This window comes from Caloenas nicobarica, chromosome 1 (assembly GCF_036013445.1).
Source record: "Caloenas nicobarica isolate bCalNic1 chromosome 1, bCalNic1.hap1, whole genome shotgun sequence".
Classification (NCBI taxonomy): Eukaryota; Metazoa; Chordata; class Aves; order Columbiformes; family Columbidae; genus Caloenas; species Caloenas nicobarica.
The window spans coordinates 37,489,409-37,504,620 of NC_088245.1; positions in this window are offsets into that span (position 1 = coordinate 37,489,409).

A 15,212-nucleotide genomic window follows, 5' to 3' on the forward strand; every position below is an offset into this window, starting at 1 on the left:
GTCTTTATCCACCACATTACCAAAAGACACTATTAAAATTCATATCTGTGTGTTCTCCCCAGAGGGTAAACCATCAGAGATCTCCAGGGTTTTGGAGGTTTTTGTGGAGATGCAGAAGGCTTTAATTAGGTTGAAAATAAGATCAAATTTCTTCCCTACGGTAATTTCAGATATTTCCACCAGATTCCTGTAGGGCTATTTTGCACTCTGAAAACTTGATCAATCTTCAACCCCACAAATTACAGCTTTTGTTTGCATTTTTCTAGAACATCAAAGCAGTGGAGTGTTGCCCCTAACCAGTGTTCCCAGGCTTAAATAATGATGTTTCTGGTTTTTGCTTAAGGACTTACAATGAACTCTCCTGTAGACCCTGAAATGGTTAATTTGGGAAACATAAGAATACATTTGGGCCTGAAGGCTCTTAGTTGCACTTAGGATAATCTTTAAGATACTTGGTATCCTTTCAGAGCTGAATCTTGAGGTTATTCCTCAGGCAAAGGTGCTCAAACAAATGGAGTTCTGCCCAAGGAATGAATGAGTAAGAACTAAGTAAAAACTTTAAATTTTGGCCCCAGGATATTCACCTCTTCTAAACTGTCTGGAGAGACATGGTGTTGTGAGATCTATGGGATTTGTTTCACTGTTTTACTAAAAACCCTGGCATTATAGTAAAGCAAAGGGACTCAGTTCTTCTTCCAGATGCCTCTCCCTGCAAAGCATGACCCCAGAGATAAAGAACATCCCAATGAATATGGCTTTGAGGCTACTATTCCTCTGTTTGCCTTTGAGGCATCTTCTTTCAAAAAAGTATCTCAGGAAAGCAAGCAGCATTCCAGAAATAAATAGAAATGCAAAACTGATTGAAAAGGTGGAATATGTGTTAGTAATAATCCCACAATGAGAATTGTCATGAAGAACCTACTGGATTCTTAGAGTAGATCTGCCAGTAACTGCACCTGTGTCTGGCTACCCATTTACTATGTTCTATTTGTCCATCGTGTCCCAGAGTGCTGTTTTGTGGAAATCCATGAGAACACTTGATTACTTTTTTTGTGAGAAACAAATCTTAGGTTTCAAACAGTGTAAAATTTCTTAGAGGAAATGAGTACGTAAATGTGGTTTGGCTTCTCTAATATTCCATTTTAATAACTCTCTATATCTCCTTTTTTATTACTTTTTGCAACATCATATTTATCGTATCCAATAAACGTCTCTTCTCTGTGTATTGTTCTATTGTTTCCAGTGTGAACAAAAAATATACTTTCTAAAACTGGAGTTCCTACCCATAAACACTGATCACTTGAATCCCTTTTTGTTTCATTTGTACTGTTACCCACACTCTCCTGCTCCAGCTGCTACTGGATTCTACATCTATCCATCTAAAATCTCAAGTCTTAAATGACAGCTAAATCTGGAGCAACCATATGCATTGTTCTATGAGTAGCTAATGAAGCCTGAACACACTCTCTGTAGGCGCTGGTTATCCTCTAATTTTCCTCCTCCTTTTTGCTGCAAACAATGCCACATTTGATTTTCCCTACCAGACAGAAAGAGGAGTTTTGCAGCAACCCTGGAACTGTACATGTTCTTAATGGCCAGTCAATCATTTGTACAGATTGGATAAAGGGCTACTGTCAGATTTAACATATGACGCCTGAATTCTGACAAACTTTCCCTCTGTTGGAGCAGTCATTTAGATCCCTCTTATTTACTTGTAGGGGCCTAATCATTTTTGAGACTTTGACTGTTCTTTCAAGTGTGGTAGAAATTGATGGATTGTTTCTTTAGAAGAATAGGCTTAACATGATTGCTGGTGGTGTGCCATCCATTTTGCAGAATGTACTAGAGGTTTCTTTGGAAAGTATACAATTCTGAGAAGCTTGTCCTCCCTACAGAACAAAATAAATGATCAAATCATGACATCAAAAGCAAACTGCCTTTCCCAAATATTCCAGTGCTCTGCAGTCTTCCCCACACTGTCTCTATACTGAGATACTCAAATCCCTGCAAAATTAGCAGAGCCTTGCAGCTTCCCCTAAATGTTAACGTAATGGGGGTAATGATGCAATACAATTATCTTTCCAATAGCACTTATCTTCAAAACTAAGATGGCTTCAGTTCAGCTTCTCTGCTGACTGCAGAAGCAGCAGAATCCTGCAAAAAACACATTGATGGTCACTTTTGGATCTATATGAGACCGATTTCAAGTATTTGTTTGTAGTTTCATCAGTTTCCCTCTTGATTCTACTTTTTCAAATTTATGCAGCCCTATACAACAAAACAAAATACAAAGTGTCAATATATTCAGCTTGCAGATAAGAATCTGAAAAGATCTGGAGTACTCTGCATTCTGTCCAGCAAAGCACTTAATCTCCTGCTCAATTTTAAGCATGTGACTAACCCCACTGAAGAGAACGGAATTACCTACTCAACTGGGTCCTGGCCAAAGGGCTGAGCCTATGAAATATTGAATTCTCACCAAAGATAAGCTGTCTTGGTTTGAGTAAGATAGGCTTTTGGAAATAGGAGAGTATTATATTCCATGCAGCTCTGTTATTCCATTATTTAGTTATGCCAATTAATGTACGAATGTACCATCTACTTTTTTTTTTTTACTTCACACAAAGTTCATGCATTTAGGAGAGTGTTCAATCTGTCAAACAGTAAAAATTCCAGAAAAATACATTCTGTTTTAAAGGACAGGCACGCTTGAAACCAACCAATGTTCAGACATCTGTCATCTATATATTGGGAATTAACTTACAATTTACACTCCAAGAATCTCATTCAGCTCAATGGAAGCACCTGTACTGATGTTAGTGGGCAAATGTTACCTTATACATCGTCAGAAATTAAAATAAAATTAATACTTGTTCAATTCTAATATGGATGTAGCACCTATTCTAACTGCTCTGTTACAAAATAATTCTACGCAAACCAGTGACTTAAATGTTTGTATTTAAAACATTTGTTACTAGACTCACAGGCATTTAAACATTTGGCTTTAAGGACAAAGAAGAAAGCCAGTGACTTTCTATTTCTTAAACTCAGAGTTCAAATTTTCATTGAGATAAGTGCCTTTGTAGACTACACATGTAGACAGTAGAGACACATGGTGTATACTGCATATATTTTAGTGGTTCTTACATTAGAGTAGCTTGCTTTTGGCTATTCTGTACTGAAAGTGGACCAAACTCAAGCAGTTAAATATACCCTGCAAACGCCCGCAATAAAATATTTTTCTTTTTTCCTAAATATGGAATATCATCCTTTAATGAGTAGGATAAACAATACTCTGCCTGGATCTATGTTAAATTTCTGGTATCCATTTTAACTTATCAGGTAATGTAGAATTTTATTGCACACATGAGCTGAGAATCTCTAAGGCATTAGTTGTTATACATACTCAATCACATTGAAATAGACCACGGAACTGCTACTGGACTGCTGTGCATCAAACTGCTACCTGGAAAAGCTATTCTGGATAATATTAAGAGGGATATAATGTGTTAATATGTCACCCATCAGATTGGGTAGTTAGACCCATGGTACTAAGGCGACCAGACTTTAAAAGTGCAAGAAAAAAAGTGCATGAAAAATATTGTCAATAAATCCAAGTATTCTCATAAGCGGGATAAATGAAACGATTTTCTGTGTTGTGCTTGATATGCCTTTCTCAGCACTCCTGACCATAGCTGTAGTCCCTTCCCTCTTCTGTCCCCTACTCCTTTTTCCCCTCCCTCAGTATCCTCTGTCACTCAGATACCTGTGTGGTTAACCCAGCTCCCTCCACGACCCTGACAATCATATGGACAAGAGACTATATACATACACTGTGTCTGATCCCAAGCTATATGTATGTTTATTGCCTGACCAGCCTGAGCATACTCAAAGGGGTAGTGACAGACAAAATAGGCAGAGGATTGCTGAGCTCCCATGGCAGCTTTTCTGCCAGCGGAGGCATCTTTTTCTGTTAAGCTCAGATAGCATTTTAATTTTTTTCTTCTGCTGGAGTGATTTTGGTGTATGAAGTGACCCTAAGATTCTGAACTAAGTTAAAACCTGAGGACAGAGGTCCCCTTGGTGGAGAATGTTGCTGTTATGGAAATAATTTTAAGTGCATCCCTCTTTCTAACACATGATGGCTCGGGTTCAGTTTTTGCCAGTTACTTTATGTACAGGTCTGGATTAAAGTGTGATATTGAGGAATTTGGGAGATTCTGCTGTTCATATTTGATGAGAAGAAGTATAGAGCTGGACAGGCTTTGTGAATTGTTAGCATTTCAACTCTTTCCCTCTTGCTAGGTCTTGCAGATTGACTGATTAGGCAAAGACTAAACTTTGAAGGACTCCTCAGGTAAGCACTGAGTGCTGAAAGTGCCACTGGACTTTATAGTTCCCTGGATTCCGTGTGAAGGGATGGGCTTGACTGATTTTGGAGTATTTCATATTTGCTACTTCAGCTATTTTGGAACCAGTCAGGACTGCCAGGTGATCCATACGATGAAATGCTACAGAAAAGTCTGACAGAACTGATATTAAAGGTTTACTTCCTTTGCCAGTGATCTGAATAGCAGTATCCACAACATCACATCGTGTTCATTATGCAGATATATATCTTAGATACGTAAAATATACTACATTTGTCCTGCCTTAACATGCAACTAAGAGGATGTGGTAACTAGGAAATGGTGACAGAGATTGACTTTGGATAACCAGCTTACAAAGAAAAGCTGACTAGTAGGTGGCATTTTTCTTCATCAAAGTTCTTGCATGAAAGAAACGATATTTGTTTTTCCTCACTGGCCAAGCAAATTGCTTAGGATCTGCTGGGGATAACCCATGTGCATGCAGAGGGACTTCATGCCATGCAGATCCCGGACAATATGATTTTCTGTGAAAGCTTTTCTGTGAAAGATTTCTTCAAAGCCAGCCCCGGAGCTAGTCCAGGAGGGCAGTCTGTTCAGGAAAGCAAGCCCAAAGAAGAGAGGATTAAGCAGCATATTACCCGTGCATCATCTCCTGCCCCTTCCACACATACATTTGAGTCAGTACTGAATCACTTCTGCTGTGAAGAAAAAAAGAAAATATCTGCTGTTAGTTTGGGAGATTTTAGTGCCGTTTGCTATTGAAAGCAGAGGAGGGAGTGGTGCTCTAAGGACAGACTACAAAGTTTGGTCTAATAAATGTGAATGGATATACAGGCCTTGATTGTTCTTTCACACCAGTGAAACTCTATGGACTGAAATCAGGCACACTAATTACACAATATACTTCTGTAAACGATTTGTAACTCTGGAGTGACTGAATTGTAACATAACGTAAGGCACAATCTGAATGTGTACCCCTGGTCCCTGAGGCATGTGTTAATAGTAACACAGCTTGTCATCGTGTGTTTTTAAATTTTTAAATCTGAATAAAATATAACATTGCATGTAATACGTACTTTAAATGGCAGATGTGTAATAAACATCTCTATTTATGACAGACTTAGGCAGCAAAACATAATGAGGTGTGGTTCTGGTACAAATTTTGCTTCAGGTTCACTTTGTACTTTTAACCACCCCAGTTAATTACACAACTAAGATCATGCCCTGGAGAGTTTTAATTTTCTTGTGATTATATAATGGACTCTTACTAATATCATTATTCAAAAAAAATAAATAAAAGGCTAGGAATATTTTCAGTCAGAACTTTTAAGTAAGAAGAGTTGTTTAAACCTCTTTTTTCTGATTCTGAGTCACAGCTAAAACCATTTAAAGATGTTTCTTCGCCTTAGGTAACCACACAGCTTTTCTTCCCTGTTTGCACTACTCTCACTCATATATTAATATATGATATTTGAATGACTGCCATTACCCTAGTTTCTGTAGACCAGGAATGTCTTCATTTTCATAATGGCCCTGGAAGATAGCAGATACTCACATCTGCTTTTTCCTGACAGGGCACAGACTTTTCATTCTTGCTCAGCTCAGTGGGAGGTTGGCATCCGAACACCTCCAAGGACCTGGGTGTATGTAGTTTGCCCAAGGTCAGACGGGAACAAGCACTTGGCTATGGGAAAGGAGGAATCTCCATTCCCTGAGCTCCCAACTGGTGCTACGAGCCCTGGACCCTCCTTTGTACTCCACACATGCACACAGGGAACACAGACAAAAAGCAAAATCAAATTATCGAAGAAATGGAACAGTTTGCAAACGTGATGACGGCATGCTGTAGGAAACAGGTGCTCATCCTATGGAGAGCAGGCTTTTGTGGCAGATCGGATGATTTATCAGGCCTGCAGCCTGCTCCCAGCAGCCTTCTTGCCCGGGTACAGCTCTGGAGCGTACACGGGCCGGGCCGTGCGTCAGGGGAATCGTTCTGGCAGCAGCCGCAGCTCCCACCCGGCCCCAGCCTTTCCCCATGGCTGCTTGGCTGCTTTCCCGTCACACAAGGGTTACGCGTCTGAGATGTGACAGGCAAATGACCCCTGGGCAAAATGGCGGCTGGGAGCAGCTGCCATTGCCAGAAGAGTCCGTCCAGCTTGCAGCCAGCTCTCCTCCCTGCTCCCAAGCCAGCCGGAGGAAGGGAGGTAGCCAGACACAGGCTGAGCGATTTTGCTGCTGCGGTGGCAGCTTGTTTGCTGGGGCAGCTCCGAAGCCGGGAGCTGCAGGTACCAGTGCATGGCGCTGCCATGGCCGGCGCGGCGCTCCTGCACGGCTCTGCGGCGCTGCCGGAGAGAGGCCGCCCGCCCCACTGCCCCTGCAGCCAGCCGTGGAGCATCCCTGGCTGGGAACCACGGGCATCTTGCCATCAGTGAGAAGTTTTGATGAGAAAGAGCACACGTAGTAACCAGCAGATGCTGTGCCACTATGGGTGTAAGCCAGATTGCAGACCCAGATCTTCGGCTGCTGCGAACTGTCATTGTTTTACTGGCCAGTCCATACCTTTCTGCTCCGCACTATTTTCCTTCACCCAGGGTTCATTTTGTTGACAAATTTGTTTTGTTCTAGCCATATTACAGTGGTTTTAAGGCTTCAGCAGGCAACGAAAGATCTTAGGGATCTTAGTTTTAATGCGCATTCACAAAATATCCATTAATTTGAGCAAGAAAGCTGATTTTAATACCTTTTGGAATATGTACTAAGAATTTACTGTAATGTAAATAATTTACTACATACTTTGTGAAAGTAAGTATAGTGGAAAATTATATTTAGCCACTAATTTCTAAACTGAAACAGCAATATACTTCTCTGGTGTAATATATTTTCCAGTCATGTGCTGAAGAGAAGCATTTTTTTCAGCTGAGCTCACTTAAAGTTCAAAAGATAAATATATCACAATGACAAATTGCAAAATGCTATTCATACATTTAGGTAAAAATCGTTCCCTCATTTGTTTGTGTTTCACATAAACTATATTACTGTTATTTCCAAAGAAAATATAGTACAAAATAATTCTGATTAAAAATACAAGTATTGTTAATGGACCAAGGCAGAAATTTATCTTAGCTTGTGGGGAAAAAAAAATTATAGAAACTAAGTATACTCCAGCACAAAACGATATCCACTCAGTCCTCTGAACTGCCTAATCCCTGACTCAGGGCCCTGCACATGAGCGGAATTGTTAGTGCAGGGGTTTTTGCCTCTGTTCTGAGTGGCTGAGAACTTCACATGGGAAAGGGGTCTGAATTTACACCACTGGCAGACTGTCTTAGAGCTTGTCCACAAGGTGAAGCTCAAAGAAATTTGGGAGCAAATTTGCCACGCGCTCGTGAGTCCATACCCGCAACTGCGAGGACGCTCAGGCTGCTGCGAGTGTGAACTGCTTTATCTGATGTGCTGGGAGCTAAATCATGCCTGCTGCGCACAAAACCTGTCCGTGTCAGGAATGAACAGGCAGCAGATTGATGCTGTCCGTTTGCCATGTAAATGCATCCTCTCTGTGTGGAGCCAAATGTGTCCTCTGGGACAGGGCTACTCATTTCACTTTGTCCTGGGAGTAGAGAGGCATTTCTCAGTTACATCCCCGTGAGCTCTATCCATACATCATGATACTGTCAGTAAAGTTTTTTTGCTCATTTTGGTTAAAGCTTATGATTTGTCAAATGAAGCATCAAATCCTGCTTTTCCCCCAGATTGATAACTTACACTAGATGTGTACATTCTCTGTACGGTCTTTAGCAGGTAATGAGCTTTTTGTGTGATGAGTAAGGACTTTCAGCTGCTGCCTTAGTTTCATCTTCATGTAGCTTACCATTGACTAATGTGTTGTATGACTCAGGTCAAAGCATCTACATTTAGAACATAAGTAAAAATGAGGAAATGTTACAACAATAAATCTGATCTTTAAAATTATATAGCAACAAAAGGTGAGTCATTTTATTGGTAAAATATATTTAGTAGAGTAACATGTTTGGATCAGAAGTACTATTTACCACACATACAAGGTAATGACACTGGAGATGTATCATTTCATTGCTCACTATTTTTATCACTCTTATATTATCAGTTCAGGAATCACTTATGGAATTAATATACCCTGATTTCTCTTTCCAAACAATTATATGCACCCTGCCTCGCTTCCAACACATACGCATGTTCTCTCTCTCACACACACACAAAGGATTCTATAACAACAGGACCATTATAGAGAATGATCTAAAACATGTGGACTGCAGCCAGTATTTAGATATGGTATAGTAAATTCTGGAAGGTATAAAAAGGAAATAACTGAACTCATTGCAGAGAAAAATGATCCAGTCTTAAGTACTTTTAATCATAGAGTTTCATATAAAAGTATATGCAAGATACTGTGTCTAATATTGAAGGGAAAAGGGGCTAAGGAAGAGGAGAAACCTAGTTCCACTGCGATTTGGGATGATAGATTTTTAGCATTTTTATAAGAACCTTCCAAGAGATTAATGAAAACCATTTAAGCAAATATATAAATATGTTTACCAAGAGACAGTCTCCTTGTGTGACAGCTATGACCTGAAAACTGTCACGCATCCCCACAGCTCAGTCTGAGCTAAAGGGGTAATCAATACATTGCTCCTCCATCCTTCCACAGATGGCTGTCGCATCTGCTTTGCAGGCAGCTCAGCCACTCTGCCCACTCCTTCACTTTGTCCAAAGGGATCCCTGGGAGAAACAGCCACTGCAGCAGGATCAGAGATGAAGGAAGAGTGAGCCAGTTCCTTCCCTCGTTCTCAAAATACCCAGCTGGATCCAAGTTTCTGCCAAATCAGTTTTCGCTCAACATCCCGGCACCCTGAGCTGAGCTCTGTAGCTCTCCATCTCCCCTGTGTCTGTCCCTTTGCCATTTCCCTGGGCAGGTATGTTGAGCTTCTGTCGATTCTCATACGCGTATGCCGTTGCCCGCCGTTCTGCATATAGTTGTATTCTGTATCTGCCTAAAATGCCATGCATGAATTGAAACCTGCCTGTCATTAATCAAGGGCTTGAGTGAGCCTGGGCTTCAACATTTTCACACTTGCAAACTGCACTTAAAAAAACCTGACTGTCAGCATCTGCCTGATAAATAGTTGTTCAAAAGTATAACAAATGCAAACCAAAATTTCCTTGGTTTAATTAGTGTTGGACATGGATGTGGGAGCAGGATAGAGAGGGGCTTTTTAGAAGTATTAGTCTTACTCAGCTGGGCTGGAACACCCATTTCACGAGCCTGTTTCGTAACTGCTTCCCAAAGCATATGGAAACGTGGGACTGATTCTGCCAACTCTGCTCATTTGAAATGGAACTTTACTCCACTAGAAATCAGCTTGAGTCTTCACGGTGCTGCTCTGCATAAATAAGGCTTTACTTGTTAGTATTAAAAAAAAAAGCGCTAGTGAACAAGAATATCCAGTCATAAACTAAAGAACTAGATCTGCATTAAGAAATCGAAAACAACAAACAAATGACAAAGTTTCCATGAGTCAAAGGGCAGATCTTGCTTTGAATTAATAAATGTATGAATCAATGATAAAACACTACCAGACAATTGGCTCTTCTTCCTCACACATCTCAAAGCCTAGAGCTAGTGAGAACTAATGTGAAGCAGCAGTCCTATGGAGGTGACACAACATCAGTTTGCTGAGATTAAGCCTACTCCATATTTCATATAGAAATTCAAAAAGTACCTTCTGGACTGATAGGAGTGCAAGAAAAAATCTCATTCTAAATGGTGACAGCTTAGGCACGTAGCTGTTTTGGTGCAGCGGAAGCGTGTTTTGGCCCAAAAGGTGGCTATGTTGCATTTTTAGACTGTTTTTAGGTTGGAGAATTGTTACCAAAATAATCCCACATGGGCTGATTCCACTGCAGCTGCACCAGGGTTTGCAACAATGGGAGCCTCAGTATAGACAGCTTTCGGCTCCAGCAGTTGTTTTCAGCACTGTATCAGTTAATCCTGCTCTGAGGAGGGTTAATTGACACAGTGCTGCAAATGGCTGACGAGATGAAAACTCATATATTATGACTCCCAACATCCCTAACAATTCTGCAGCTGCATTCATATGAGCAATGGTGGGAATTTGGAGGAGGGAAGAAAATTCCCCAGTGCAGGCAAGGCCTGAGAGTGAGCCTTAATGTTCTTTTCTGGGTCTTGTTTGTCAGTCGCAGTCATGCTTCCCTAAAGCATTCTCCCAGCCATCTGCAGATTGCTGACTATGAAGCAGCAGCTGCTGTTGGTTCCACCAGTTGGATGAAGAGAAATGAGTGTAAGAGTGGTGATTCACCCTGGCCCACCTGATGGGTGCACTCAACGTTCCTGTGCCTGCTCTTCTCCTTCTCTCCTTTGTATCCCCAGAGACTGGAGGGAATCTGTTCAAAAAGAACCAGGGAAAACAAAAGTTAACTTTCTCCCACAAATACAGAAGATATTTGCAAAACGTTCTTCTCCTAGGAGCAGTAGCTTTCTAGAAACAGAGTATCAGGATTCCCAGCTCCTTGAGTACTCATTGTAGCCTCTGGCTATACAAATATCTTTGGCTGCTTTGGGTGGCCACAAAAGTGAAATACCCAACCAATACACATAGGCAGGGTAGCCTCTGACACTGGTAGGCTAAGACCGTTCCTCTAAGGAGGTTGCTGAGGCAGTGCAGATCTGTGAACCCATTGAAGTACCGAGGAAACAGGCAGAAAAATTCTGAATCTTGCCATCTGGTCTCCCATCCCTGGCCAGAGAGACCTCTTTCGAAGTCGAACCATTGCTGCTCCCCACTGAGCTAGGGCCTTAAATTTGCCTTATTGCTGTCCACTTGGAGTATCTTGTACTCCATGAGAACCAGGGTGCAGAAAACAGGATCCCCCCCTGAGCAGAATGAGGGGTGGCCTGACTCTGCACTCTTTCATACGTGGTGAGCAGGCACTATAGTGTCAGTGACAAGTTCCTATCACACAGATTGTGTTGCAGACCTTCAGAGAAACGCAGCAGCACAGAAAAAGTGTTCCCTCCCCGTGTAATGCATTACCAGTTGAGACCATCTGAGCTCCCAGACTTCCACAGGTGGGAGTTAGTTGTAGTTACATATGGGTTATGTTAGATTGCTATCTATAGGAGACATCTTCCCGTGACAGTGCACAGCATGAGCCTGTTGACTTACAGCGTGTGTTTCTTCTGCATCCAGAGGTTTTTGAGAAAGGAGGTAGATGAGAATTGAGCAAGGGAAGGGAGTTCCTTGCTGCTACTTATAATCCCCAAGGCCCACTTAACCTGTAATTTTCTGTATTTCTAAAAGATACTTTGCTGCAACCTAGAGTTCTGTGTTCTGATACAAAATATTATTGCTGCTGTTAAGACTCCACAATTAAAAAAGGTCCTCTTTGGGAACAGAGGCCAGTTAACCACCTACAAGCTGTCACACTGACTACAGAACAACAAACGGCCTCCTTATGTGTTTTACAGGCGAGGTAGCAAAATCTCCATCTTATTTTTTATTCTCTTTTTCTCAATCTTGTAGGAAGTTCCTCTAATTTCTATGGAAATTCTCGCATGGAGAGTTGAAACCAGGCCTTGTTTTATGGAAACCATAAAAAAACAGGCTTTATTTTATGCGTATAAATTTCCTACCCTCTTACGAATGCTTTGAGAGGAAAAAACAACAACCAAACAAACACCATGCCCCCCAAAACACAACAAGAAAAAAACAATCACTAACAATTAATACTTCTGTTGATAGACCAAATCTTAAATCTCAGACCAAAGCTGGTGGAGAGTAGATCATCTCTACTCGAGTAACTGAATTATACAGTTATATTCACTGGTGTTTGCTCTGGACGGAGCAATAATCCATACTGTCAGAGGATGGATTGGAACAGTGGAAGGAACAGTTATCACATCTCTTTGGGGAATGATTCTGGAACAAAACCAAGAGTTGTTTCTGGCTTTTCAGCTTCCACCAGCCACTTCAGGAAGCCAGGCTTTCTGGGTCCTGGATGTCATGTTGCTTACCTATGTTAAGGTACTCTGGATATAAATGATGTAAGAGCAATTTGTTGGATTAATCTAGATAGGTTTGTATCCCCAGAGCTGCCATCAGGAATATACTGGTTTATCATCTCAGAACTTTCAGTTAAGGAAGGAATCAAGACAGTTTCAAATAAATGACGGACCCATAGTCCATCAGATCTCTGATGATAATTCTTGTTATGATAGTGAATCTGTAGGCAGACATCCCCTTTCTTGTCCAGAACAGCTTTTGAACAGTGAGTTTAGGAACACTGCTCCCATGTGAAGATTATTTGGTTATGGCTATATATAAAAATCTTTGGACTACCAGAACTACTCAAGGGAAGACTAATGGAACTATTAATAGCCTATACAGGATGAGTCAGTGGAGACGGCAGTTTTGGAGCTACAGGTTTTTAGCAATTGCGGGTACCACCTTCTTCCAGAGAAATAGGTACATGAATATGCTTTAAAGAGATTAACGGATGTTATAAAAATTATTTGCTGCCACGTTTTAAACTATAGACTTCACAATCTCCACTTAGAATCCTGATTTCATACAGCATCTTAATCTTTGGATGTACTAAATGGATGTAGATCCCTGTGGATTTCTTCATGGTGTGACGGGAACTGAATATTTTACAAAGTATAGTTGGGACAAGACTTTTCTGATAGCTGCAAGATTTAACAGGTGGACTGTGTCCATCTTCCCTAGCTGGTTGCTTTTGGAGATGGGAGGGAAGCAAGCCTTTTGGAGGGAGGCTTGTGATTGGATTAAGAACACTTTGGGACTATTTTCAGCCTTTAAGAAGTGTTCTAGCATTACTCTTTCTTTAGCTCATCTGTCTGCAGTGTACTTTTTCTTACTCCACAGAAAATAACTCAGCTGTCTCCTCCACACAGTCTTTGCTCATCAATACTTGCATGTGTTTGATTGGAGTAACTTTATGTGTGATTATGTTTCTTTAAATAAAGAGATAGCTAAGAATTTGTAAGGTACAACTGGATGTATCTACATAGCCAGTGCAAGAAGTGTTGCAGCAGTATCGCTGCCCTCTTCAGCATCATATAAGATAATGTAACTTTTTATTTCTTCCTAAGGGCTCTCTTGTGTTTGCCCACCCCTGAGGAGGAAGGATGTGAGGAGGCAGTTACAGGGGTGGCTCTCTCTCTGCCAGAGTCCAAGACCTTGAGGGAGGTGTGGGACAGGGGCAAATGCCAAAGTCGCACATGGAGCCCAGGTGTGAGTGTTTTCTTTGGGGGACGCACAGACATCGGGGCCCTCACTGGCCTTTGTGGCGATCTCCTTGTGCCACAGTGAAGGGCCGCCTAGCCATGGCTCGCACGGGAGAGGACCAAACACCGAAGGAGGCAGAAGGCTGTGCGGGACACCCTGCTTAAGCAGCTCGGTAAGGTCTGTGCTCCGCAGCCCCGCCGTGCTCACGGGAGCGGTGTCGGGGCAGCGCTTTTCAGAAGAAGGCATTCCCCATTCCGGCACCGTCCCGGCAGGAGAGCTCCGACCCGCCGTCGTGTTCCACCACCCACATCCTACCCAGGCGGCTGCCGTCCCCGGAGGCGCCGAGCCCGCCGCAGCCTGTGCCGCCGGCGCGGCCCCGCGGCCGCACCGGGGACGAAGCGGCCGCGCTCCTGGCGGCTGCCCCGCGGCCGGAGCGCGGGTGGCGCCCGGCGGGCCCGTCCCAGGGGCGGCCCCGGCCCCGCCGCCTTTGTTCCGCTCGGCGGCGCGGCGCCCACGTGCAGCGGCGGCGGCACCGCGCCCGCGCAGCCGCCCGCGGGGGGCGCGAGGCGTCCGGCGGGCCTGCCCCGGCGCGGGGGCAGCGCGGGGCGCGGGCCGGGGCGCCGGGACCCCGGCCTGGCCCTTTAAACCTGCCGCGGCGGCGGGGCCGGGCCGGTGCGGGACACGTGAGGCGGCCGCGGCGTGCTCCGCGCCGCTGCCCCGGCTGCCGTGCTGCTCATGTTTTATCTGGCCCGGCGCCAGCCCCCGATCGCCGGGTTTTTCGGTTTTTCTCTCTGCCTCCTCCTCTTTTTTTCTTTTTTTTTTTTTTTTTTAATTTTGCACAGCCCCTTTCTGGCTTTTCCACCCACGGGTAAAGGTGGTTTTTCTTTTCTTTTTCCTTTTTTTTTTTAAAACCCTCATCCTAGTTTAGTCCGTGGGCAGGACTCGCGTAATAATATTTCCAGTCCCAGCAGCTCGCATCACAGACAAGAGCCCAGGACCGCCCCCCCCCCTTTTTTTTCCTTCCCAATCTCCCAGATCGTTTTATTATTATTTTTTAAATGATCGCTCTTTTTGCCCGCTGCTCCCGCTGCTGCCGAAATCCCCGTCTTCGCAGGGTGCATGCTTCTGGCAAGATCGTGCAGTGTTCTCAGTCCATTTTCAGTGTGTCTTATCTTAATTTGTCCTGATCCGATCTAAGCGCGATAGCCACCACTTGCTTTCAATTTGTAGGATTTTTTCCCCTTCTTGGTTTGCTCCGACTACCCTCGGAGTATTTCCCTCTCTCCTTGCATTTCCAGAGTTGCAATTTACTTTGCCTTTTCTTCTCTTTTTTTTTTTTTTAACCTCTCCGCTTTGGAATTGCTTCATGTTACTAACCATTCCTAAATTGTAAGAGAGATTCATTCCCCCTCCTCTTCCACCACCACCAGCACTACTACCACCATCACCTCCTCCTCCTCCTCCTCCCCTTCTCTTCTCCTTTTTGGCAGCACCAGGACGTCCGGTGTGGTGGTGGCAGCGAGCAGCAAAAGCAGCAAGA